Here is a 13,571-nt window from a genome sequence, read left to right as displayed (position 1 = left end):
CATGATTCAATACATGATTCATGATTCAATTTATGATTCATGATTCATGATTCATGATTCAATTTATGATTCATGATTCATGATTCAATTCATGATTCAATTCATGATTCATGATTCATGATTCACGATTCATGATTCATGATTTATGATTCAATTCATGATTCATGATTCATAATTCATGATTCATGATTCAATTCATGATTCATAATTGATGATTCATGATTCAATTCATGATTCATGATTCATGATTCAATTCATGATTCATGATTCGATTCATGATTTATGATTCATGATTCAATTCATGATTCAATTCATGATTCATAATTCATGATTCATGATTTAATTCATGATTCATAATTCATGATTCATGATTCAATTCATGATTCAATTCATGATTCATAATTCATGATTCATGAATATATTCATGATTCATAATTCATGATTCAATTCATTATTCATGATTCATGATTCATGATCAGATTCATGATTCATGATTCAATTCATGATTCATAATTCATGATTCATGATTCAATTCATGATTCATGATTCATGATTCAATTCATGATTCATGATTCGATTCATGATTCGATTCATGATTCAATTCATGATTCAATTCATGATTCATGATTCATGATTCAATTCATGATTCATGATTCGATTCATGATTCGATTCATGATTCAATTCAATTCATGATTCATGATTCATGATTCGATTCATGATTCATAATTCATGATTCATGATTCAATTCATGATTCATGATTCAATTCATGATTCATGATTCATGATTCAATTCATGATTCATGATTCATGATTCATGATTCAATATATGATTCATGATTCAATATATGATTCATGATTCATGATTCATAATTCATGATTCATGATTCAATTCATGATTCATGATTCATGATTCATGATTCAATTCATGATTCATGATTCATGATTCAATTAATGATTCAATTCATGATTCATGATTCAATTCATGATTCATGATTCGATTTATAATTCTTGATTCATGATTCGATTCATGATTCATGATTCATGTTTCAATTCATGATTCATGATTTATGATTCATGATTCATATCATGATTCATGATTCATGATTCATGATTCAATTCATGATTTATGATTCGATTCATGATTCTTGATTCATGATTCATGATTCAATTCATGATTTATGATTCGATTCATGATTCATAATTCATGATTCATGATTCAATTCATGATTCATGATTCAATTCATGATTCATGATTCATGATTCAATTCATGATTCATGATTCATGATTCATGATTCAATATATGATTCATGATTCAATATATGATTCATGATTCATGATTCAATTCATGATTCATAATTCATGATTCATGATTCAATTCATGATTCATGATTCATGATTCATAATTTAATTCATGATTCACGATTCATGATTCAATTCATGATTCAATTCATGATTCATGATTCATGATTCAATTCATGATTCATGATTCGATTTATAATTCTTGATTCATGATTCGATTCATGATTCATGATTCATGTTTCAATTCATGATTTATGATTCGATTCATGATTCTTGATTCATGATTCATGATTCTATTCATGATTCATGATTCATGATTCAATTCATGATTCAATTCATGATTCATGATTCATGATTCAATTCATGATTCATGATTCGATTTATAATTCTTGATTCATGATTCGATTCATGATTCATGATTCATGTTTCAATTCATGATTCATGATTTATGATTCATGATTCATATCATGATTCATGATTCATGATTCATAATTCAATTCATGATTTATGATTTGATTCATGATTCTTGATTCATGATTCATGATTCAATTCATGAGTCATGATTCATGATTCAATTCATGATTCATGATTCATGATTCATGATTCAATTTATGATTCATGATTCATGATTTGATTCATGATTCATGATTCAATTCATAATTCATGATTCAATTCATAATTCATGATTCATGATTCGATTCATGATTCAATTCATGATTCAATTCATGATTCATGATTCAATTTATGATTCATGATTCATGATTCATGATTCATAATTCATGAATCAATTCGTGATTCATGATACATGATTCAATTCATGATTCATGACTCAATTCATGATTTGATTAATGATTCAATTCATGATTCATAATTCATGATTCATGAATCAATTCGTGATTCATGATACATGATTCATGATTCAATTCATGATTCATGACTCAATTCATGATTTGATTCATGATTCAATTCATGATTCATGAATCAATTCAAGATTCATGATACATGATTCATGATTCAATTCATAATTCATGATTGAATTCATGATTGAATTCATGATTCATGATTCAATTCATGATTCATGATTCGATTCATAATTCTTGATTCATGATTCGATTCATGATTCATGATTCATGATTCAATTCATGATTCATGATTCGATTTATAATTCTTGATTCATGATTCGATTCATGATTCTTGATTCATAATTCATGATTCGATTCATGATTCATGATTCATGATTCAATTCATGATTCATGATTCATGATTCAATTCATGTTTCATGAATCATGTTTCGATTCATGATTCAATTCATGATTCATGATTCATGATTCGATTCATGATTCATGACTCAATTCATGATTCATGAATCAATTCATGATTCATGATTCATGATTCAATTCATGATTCAATTCATGATTCATGACTCATGATTCAATTTATGATTCATGATTCATGATTCAATTCATGATTCAATTACTGATTCATGATTCATGATTCAATTTATGATTCATGATTCATGATTCATGATTCATGATTCAATTCATGATTCATGATTCAATTCATGATTCAATTCACGATTCATGAATTATGATTCATGATTTATAATTCAATTCATGATTCAATTCACGATTCATGATTCATGATTCAATTCATGATTCATGATTAATGATTCATGATTTATGATTCAATTCATGATTTATGATTCATGATTCATGATTCTTGATTCAATTCATGATTCATATTTCATGATTCATGAATATAATCATGATTCATAATTCATGATTCATGAATATAATCATGATTCATAATTCATGATTCAATTCATTATTCATGATTCATGATTAGATTCATGATTCATGATTTATGATTCAATTCATGATTCAATTCATGATTCATGATTCAATTCATGATTCATGATTTATGATTCATGATTCAATTCATGATTCATGATTCATGATTCATGATTCAATTCATGATTCATTATTCGATTCTTGATTCTTGATTAATGATTCATGATTCGATTCATGATTCATGATTCATGATTCATGATTCAATTCATGATTCATGATTCATGATTCAATTTATGATTCATGATTCATGATTCAATTCATGATTCAATACATGATTCATGATTCAATTTATGATTCATGATTCATGATTCATGATTCATGATTCAATTCATGATTCATGATTCATGATTCAATTCATGATTCAATTCATGATTCATGATTCATGATTCACGATTCATGATTCATGATTTATGATTCAATTCATGATTCATGATTCATAATTCATGATTCATGATTCAATTCATGATTCATAATTGATGATTCATGATTCAATTCATGATTCATGATTCATGATTCAATTCATGATTCATGATTCATGATTCATGATTCAATTCATGATTCATAATTCATGATTCATGATTTAATTCATGATTCATAATTCATGATTCATGATTCAATTCATGATTCAATTCATGATTCATAATTCATGATTCATGAATATATTCATGATTCATAATTCATGATTCAATTCATTATTCATGATTCATGATCAGATTCATGATTCAATTCATGATTCATGATTCGATTCATGATTCGATTCATGATACAATTCATGATTCAATTCATGATTCATGATTCATGATTCAATTCATGATTCATGATTCGATTCATGATTCATAATTCATGATTCATGATTCAATTCATGATTCATGATTCAATTCATGATTCATGATTCAATTCATGATTCATGATTCATGATTCATGATTCAATATATGATTCATGATTCAATATATGATTCATGATTCATGATTCATGATTCATGATTCAATTCATGATTCATGATTCATGATTCAATTCATGATTCATGATTCATGATTCAATTAATGATTCAATTCATGATTCATGATTCATGATTCAATTCATGATTCATGATTCGATTTATAATTCTTGATTCATGATTCGATTCATGATTCATGATTCATGTTTCAATTCATGATTCATGATTTATGATTCATGATTCATATCATGATTCATGATTCATGATTCAATTCATGATTTATGATTCGATTCATGATTCTTGATTCATGATTCATGATTCAATACATGAGTCATGATTCATGATTCAATTCATGATTCATGATTCATGATTCATGATTCAATTCATGATTCATGATTCATGATTCGATTCATGATTCATGATTCAATTCATAATTCATGATTCAATTCATAATTCATGATTCATGATTCGATTCATGATTCATGATTCAATTCATGATTTATGATTCATGATTCAATTCATGATTCTTGATTCATGATTCAATTCATGATTCAATTCATGATTCATGATTCAATTCATGATTCATGATTCATGATTCGATTCATGATTCATAATTCATGATTTATGATTCAATTCATGATTCATGATTCAATTCATGATTCATGATTCATGATTCAATTCATGATTCATGATTCATGATTCATGATTCAATATATGATTCATGATTCAATATATGATTCATGATTCATGATTCAATTCTTGATTCATAATTCATGATTCATGATTCAATTCATGATTCATGATTCATGATTCATAATTTAATTCATGATTCACGATTCATGATTCAATTCATGATTCAATTCATGATTCATGATTCATGATTCAATTCATGATTCATGATTCGATTTATAATTCTTGATTCATGATTCGATTCATGATTCATGATTCATGTTTCAATTCATGATTCATGATTTATGATTCATGATTCATATCATGATTCATGATTCATGATTCATAATTCAATTCATGATTTATGATTCGATTCATGATTCTTGATTCATGATTCATGATTCAATTCATGATTCATGATTCATGATTCAATTCATGATTCAATTCATGATTCATGATTCATGATTCAATTCATGATTCATGATTCGATTTATAATTCTTGATTCATGATTCGATTCATGATTCATGATTCATGTTTCAATTCATGATTCATGATTTATGATTCATGATTCATATCATGATTCATGATTCATGATTCATAATTCAATTCATGATTTATGATTTGATTTATGATTCTTGATTCATGATTCATGATTCAATTCATGAGTCATGATTCATGATTCAATTTATGATTCATGATTCATGATTTGATTCATGATTCATGATTCAATTCATAATTCATGATTCAATTCATAATTCATGATTCATGATTCGATTCATGATTCATGATTTAATTCATGATTCAATTCATGATTCATGATTCAATTTATGATTCATGATTCATGATTCATGATTCATAATTCATGAATCAATTCGTGATTCATGATACATGATTCATGATTCAATTCATGATTCATGACTCAATTCATGATTTGATTAATGATTCAATTCATGATTCATAATTCATGATTCATGAATCAATTCGTGATTCATGATACATGATTCATGATTCAATTCATGATTCATGACTCAATTCATGATTTGATTCATGATTCAATTCATGATTCATGAATCAATTCGTGATTCATGATAAATGATTCATGATTCAATTCATAATTCATGATTGAATTCATGATTGAATTTATGATTCATGATTGAATTCATGATTCAATTCATGATTCATGATTCAATTCATGATTCATGATTCGATTCATAATTCTTGATTCATGATTCGATTCATGATTCATGATTCATGATTCAATTCATGATTCATGATTCGATTCATAATTCTTGATTCATGATTCGATTCATGATTCTTGATTCATAATTCATGATTCGATTCATGATTCATGATTCATGATTCAATTCATGATTCATGATTCATGATTCAATTCATGTTTCATGAATCATGTTTCGATTCATGATTCAATTCATGATTCATGATTCATGATTCGATTCATGATTCATGACTCAATTCATGATTCATGAATCAATTCATGATTCATGATTCATGATTCAATTCATGATTCAATTCATGATTCATGATTCATGATTCAATTTATGATTCATGATTCATGATTCAATTCATGATTCAATTACTGATTCATGATTCATGATTCAATTTATGATTCATGATTCATGATTCATGATTCAATTCATGATTCATGATTCAATTCATGATTCAATTCATGATTCATGATTCAATTCATGATTCAATTCACGATTCATGATTCATGATTCATGATTTATAATTCAATTCATGATTCAATTCACGATTCATGATTCATGATTCAATTCATGATTCATGATTAATGATTCATGATTTATGATTCAATTCATGATTTATGATTCATGATTCATGATTCTTGATTCAATTCATGATTCATATTTCATGATTCGTGAATATAATCATGATTCATAATTCATGATTCATGAATATAATCATGATTCATAATTCATGATTCAATTCATTATTCATGATTCATGATTAGATTCATGATTCATGATTTATGATTCAATTCATGATTTATGATTCATAATTCATGATTCATGATTCAATTCATGATTCATGATTCAATTCATGATTCATAGTTCATGATTCATGATTCAATTCATGATTCATGATTCATGATTCATGATTCAATTCATGATTCATGATTCAATTCATGATTCATAATTCATGATTCATGAATCAATTCGTGATTCATGATACATGATTCATGATTCAATTCATGATTCATGACTCAATTCATGATTTGATTCATGATTCAATTCATGATTCATGAATCAATTCGTGATTCATGATACATGATTCATGATTCAATTCATGATTCATGATTCATTATTCAATTCATAATTCATGATTGAATTCATGATTGAATTCATGATTCATGATTGAATTCATGATTCAATTCATGATTCATGATTCAATTCATGATTCATGATTCGATTCATAATTCTTGATTCATGATTCGATTCATGATTCATGATTCATGATTCAATTCATGATTCATGATTCGATTCATAATTCTTGATTCATGATTCGATTCATGATTCTTGATTCATGATTCATGATTCGATTCATGATTCATGATTCATGATTCAATTCATGATTCATGACTCAATTCATGATTCAATTCATGATTCATGATTCATGATTCAATTCATATTTCATGAATCATGTTTCGATTCATGATTCAATTCATGATTCATGATTCATGATTCGATTCATGATTCATGACTCAATTCATGATTCAATTCATGATTCATGATTCATGATTCAATTCATGATTCAATTCATGATTCATGATTCATGATTCAATTTATGATTCATGATTCATGATTCAATTCATGATTCAATTCCTGATTCATGATTCATGATTCAATTTATGATTCATGATTCATGATTCATGATTCAATTCATGATTCATGATTCATGATTCAATTCATGATTCATGATTCATGATTCATGATTCAATTCATGATTCATGATTCATGATTCATGATTCATGATTTATAATTCAATTCATGATTCAATTCACAATTCATGATTCATGATTCAATTCATGATTCATGATTCATGATTTATGATTCAATTCATGATTTATGATTCATGATTCATGATTCAATTCATGATTCATAATTCATGATTCATGAATATAATCATGATTCATAATTCAAGATTCATGAATATAATCATGATTCATAATTCATGATTCAATTCATTATTCATGATTCATGATTAGATTCATGATTCATGATTTATGATTCAATTCATTATTCATGATTCATAATTCATGATTCATGATTCAATTCATGATTCATGATTCAATTCATGATTCATAATTCATGATTCATGATTCAATTCATGATTCATGATTCAATTCATGATTCATGATTCATGATTCAATTCATGATTCATGATTCATGATTCATGATTTATGATTCGATTCATGATTCATGATTCATGATTCAATTCATGATTCGATTCATGGTTCATGATTCAATTCATGATTCATGATTCATGATTCAATTCATGATTTATGATTCATGATTCATGATTCAATTCATGATTCATGATTCATGATTCAATTCATGATTCAATTCATGATTCATGATCCATGATTCAATTTATGATTCATGATTCATGATTCATGATTCAATTCATGATTTAATTTATGATTCATGATTCATGATTCAATTCATGATTAAATTTATGATTCTTAATTCATGATTCAATTTGTGATTCATAATTCATGATTCATGATTCATGATTTAATTCATGATTCATGATTCAATTCATGATTTGATTCATGATTCAATTCATGATTCGATTCATGATTCATGATCCATGATTCGATTCATGATCCATAATTCATGATTCATGATTCAATTCATGATTCATGATTCAATTCATGATTCATGATTCATGATTCAATTCATGATTCAATTCATGATTCATGATTCATGATTCATGATTCAATTCATGATTCATGATTTATGATTCAATTCATGATTCATATTTCATGATTCCTGATTCAATTCATGATTCATGATTCAAGATTCATGATTCATGATTCAATTCACGATTCATGATTCTTGATTAAATTCATGATTCATGATTCATGATTCGATTCATGATTCATGATTCATGTTTCAATTCATGATTCATGATTTATGATTCATGATTCATATCATGATTCATGATTCATGATTCAATTCATGATTTATGATTCGATTCATGATTCTTGATTCATGATTCATGATTCAATTCATGAGTCATGATTCATGATTCAATTTATGATTCATGATTCATGATTCGATTCATGATTCATGATTCAATTCATAATTCATGATTCATGATTCGATTCATGATTCATGATTCAATTCATGATTTATGATTCATGATTCAATTCATGATTCTTGATTCATGATTCAATTCATGATTCATGATTCAATTTATGATTCATGATTCATGATTCATGATTCAATTCATGATTCATGATTTATGATTCAATCCATGATTCAATTCATGATTCAATTCATGATTCATAATTCATGATTCATGAATCAATTCGTGATTCATGATACATGATTCATGATTCAATTCATGATTCATGACTCAATTCATAATTTGATTCATGATTCAATTCATTATTCATGAATCAATTCGTGATTCATGATACATGATTCATGATTCAATTCATGATTCATGATTCATTATTCAATTCATAATTCATGATTGAATTCATGATTGAATTCATGATTCATGATTGAATTCATGATTCAATTCATGATTCATGATTCAATTCATGATTCATGATTCGATTCATAATTCTTGATTCATGATTCGATTCATGATTCATGATTCAATTCATGATTCATGATTCGATTCATAATTCTTGATTCATGATTCGATTCATGATTCTTGATTCATGATTCATGATTCGATTCATGATTCATGATTCATGATTCAATTCATGATTCATGATTCATGATTCAATTCATATTTCATGAATCATGTTTCGATTCATGATTCAATTCATGATTCATGATTCATGATTCGATTCATGATTCATGACTCAATTCATGATTCAATTCATGATTCATGATTCAATTCATGATTCAATTCATGATTCATGATTCATGATTCAATTTATGATTCATGATTCATGATTCAATTCATGATTCAATTCCTGATTCATGATTCATGATTCAATTTATGATTCATGATTCATGATTCATGATTCAATTCATGATTCATGATTCATGATTCAATTCATGATTCATGATTCATGATTCATGATTCAATTCATGATTCATGATTCATGATTCATGATTCATGATTTATAATTCAATTCATGATTCAATTCACAATTCATGATTCATGATTCAATTCATGATTCATGATTCATGATTTATGATTCAATTCATGATTTATGATTCATGATTCATGATTCATGATTCAATTCATGATTCATAATTCATGATTCATGAATATAATCATGATTCATAATTCAAGATTCATGAATATAATCATGATTCATAATTCATGATTCAATTCATTATTCATGATTCATGATTAGATTCATGATTCATGATTTATGATTCAATTCATTATTCATGATTCATAATTCATGATTCATGATTCAATTCATGATTCATGATTCAATTCATGATTCATAATTCATGATTCATGATTCAATTCATGATTCATGATTCAATTCATGATTCATGATTCAATTCATGATTCATGATTCATGATTCATGATTCATGATTCGATTCATGATTCATGATTCATGATTCAATTCATGATTCGATTCATGGTTCATGATTCAATTCATGATTCATGATTCATGATTCAATTCATGATTTATGATTCATGATTCATGATTCAATTCATGATTCATGATTCATGATTCAATTCATGATTCAATTCATGATTCATGATCCATGATTCAATTTATGATTCATGATTCATGATTCATGATTCAATTCATGATTTAATTTATGATTCATGATTCATGATTCAATTCATGATTAAATTTATGATTCTTAATTCATGATTCAATTTGTGATTCATAATTCATGATTCATGATTCATGATTCATGATTCATGATTCATGATTTAATTCATGATTCATGATTCAATTCATGATTTGATTCATGATTCAATTCATGATTCGATTCATGATTCATGATCCATGATTCGATTCATGATCCATAATTCATGATTCATGATTCAATTCATGATTCATGATTCAATTCATGATTCATGATTCATGATTCAATTCATGATTCAATTCATGATTCATGATTCATGATTCATGATTCAATTCATGATTCATGATTTATGATTCAATTCATGATTCATATTTCATGATTCCTGATTCAATTCATGATTCATGATTCAAGATTCATGATTCATGATTCAATTCACGATTCATGATTCTTGATTAAATTCATGATTCATGATTCATGATTCGATTCATGATTCATGATTCATGTTTCAATTCATGATTCATGATTTATGATTCATGATTCATATCATGATTCATGATTCATGATTCAATTCATGATTTATGATTCGATTCATGATTCTTGATTCATGATTCATGATTCAATTCATGAGTCATGATTCATGATTCAATTTATGATTCATGATTCATGATTCGATTCATGATTCATGATTCAATTCATAATTCATGATTCATGATTCGATTCATGATTCATGATTCAATTCATGATTTATGATTCATGATTCAATTCATGATTCTTGATTCATGATTCAATTCATGATTCATGATTCAATTTATGATTCATGATTCATGATTCATGATTCAATTCATGATTCATGATTTATGATTCAATCCATGATTCAATTCATGATTCAATTCATGATTCATAATTCATGATTCATGAATCAATTCGTGATTCATGATACATGATTCATGATTCAATTCATGATTCATGACTCAATTCATAATTTGATTCATGATTCAATTCATTATTCATGAATCAATTCGTGATTCATGATACATGATTCATGATTCAATTCATGATTCATGATTCATTATTCAATTCATAACTCATGATTGAATTCATGATTGAATTCATGATTCATGATTGAATTCATGATTCATGATTGAATTCATGATTCAATTCATGATTCATGATTCATGATTCGATTCATGATTCATGATTTATGATTCATGATTCAATTCATGATTCGATTCATGATTATTGATTCATGATTCATGATTCGATTCATGATTCATGATTCATGATTCAATTCATGTTTCATGAATCATGTTTCGATTCATGATTCAATTCATGATTCATGATTCATGATTCAATTTATGATTCATGATTCATGATTCAATTCATGATTCAATTACTGATTCATGATTCATGATTCAATTTATGATTCATGATTCATGATTCATGATTCAATTCATGATTCATGATTCAATTCATGATTCAATTCACGATTCATGATTCATGATTCATGATTTATAATTCAATTCATGATTCAATTCACGATTCATGATTCATGATTCAATTCATGATTCATGATTAATGATTCATGATTTATGATTCAATTCATGATTTATGATTCATGATTCATGATTCTTGATTCAATTCATGATTCATATTTCATGATTCGTGAATATAATCATGATTCATAATTCATGATTCATGAATATAATCATGATTCATAATTCATGATTCAATTCATTATTCATGATTCATGATTAGATTCATGATTCATGATTTATGATTCAATTCATGATTTATGATTCATAATTCATGATTCATGATTCAATTCATGATTCATGATTCAATTCATGATTCATAGTTCATGATTCATGATTCAATTCATGATTCATGATTCATGATTCATGATTCAATTCATGATTCATGATTCAATTCATGATTCATAATTCATGATTCATGAATCAATTCGTGATTCATGATACATGATTCATGATTCAATTCATGATTCATGACTCAATTCATGATTTGATTCATGATTCAATTCATGATTCATGAATCAATTCGTGATTCATGATACATGATTCATGATTCAATTCATGATTCATGATTCATTATTCAATTCATAATTCATGATTGAATTCATGATTGAATTCATGATTCATGATTGAATTCATGATTCAATTCATGATTCATGATTCAATTCATGATTCATGATTCGATTCATAATTCTTGATTCATGATTCGATTCATGATTCATGATTCATGATTCAATTCATGATTCATGATTCGATTCATAATTCTTGATTCATGATTCGATTCATGATTCTTGATTCATGATTCATGATTCGATTCATGATTCATGATTCATGATTCAATTCATGATTCATGATTCATGATTCAATTCATATTTCATGAATCATGTTTCGATTCATGATTCAATTCATGATTCATGATTCATGATTCGATTCATGATTCATGACTCAATTCATGATTCAATTCATGATTCATGATTCATGATTCAATTCATGATTCAATTCATGATTCATGATTCATGATTCAATTTATGATTCATGATTCATGATTCAATTCATGATTCAATTCCTGATTCATGATTCATGATTCAATTTATGATTCATGATTCATGATTCATGATTCAATTCATGATTCATGATTCATGATTCAATTCATGATTCATGATTCATGATTCATGATTCAATTCATGATTCATGATTCATGATTCATGATTCATGATTTATAATTCAATTCATGATTCAATTCACAATTCATGATTCATGATTCAATTCATGATTCATGA

Source organism: Mixophyes fleayi, unplaced genomic scaffold (assembly GCF_038048845.1).
Source record: "Mixophyes fleayi isolate aMixFle1 unplaced genomic scaffold, aMixFle1.hap1 Scaffold_35, whole genome shotgun sequence".
Classification (NCBI taxonomy): Eukaryota; Metazoa; Chordata; class Amphibia; order Anura; family Limnodynastidae; genus Mixophyes; species Mixophyes fleayi.
The sequence above is the reverse complement of the archived record's forward strand: the minus strand, read 5'-3'. Positions refer to the sequence as shown.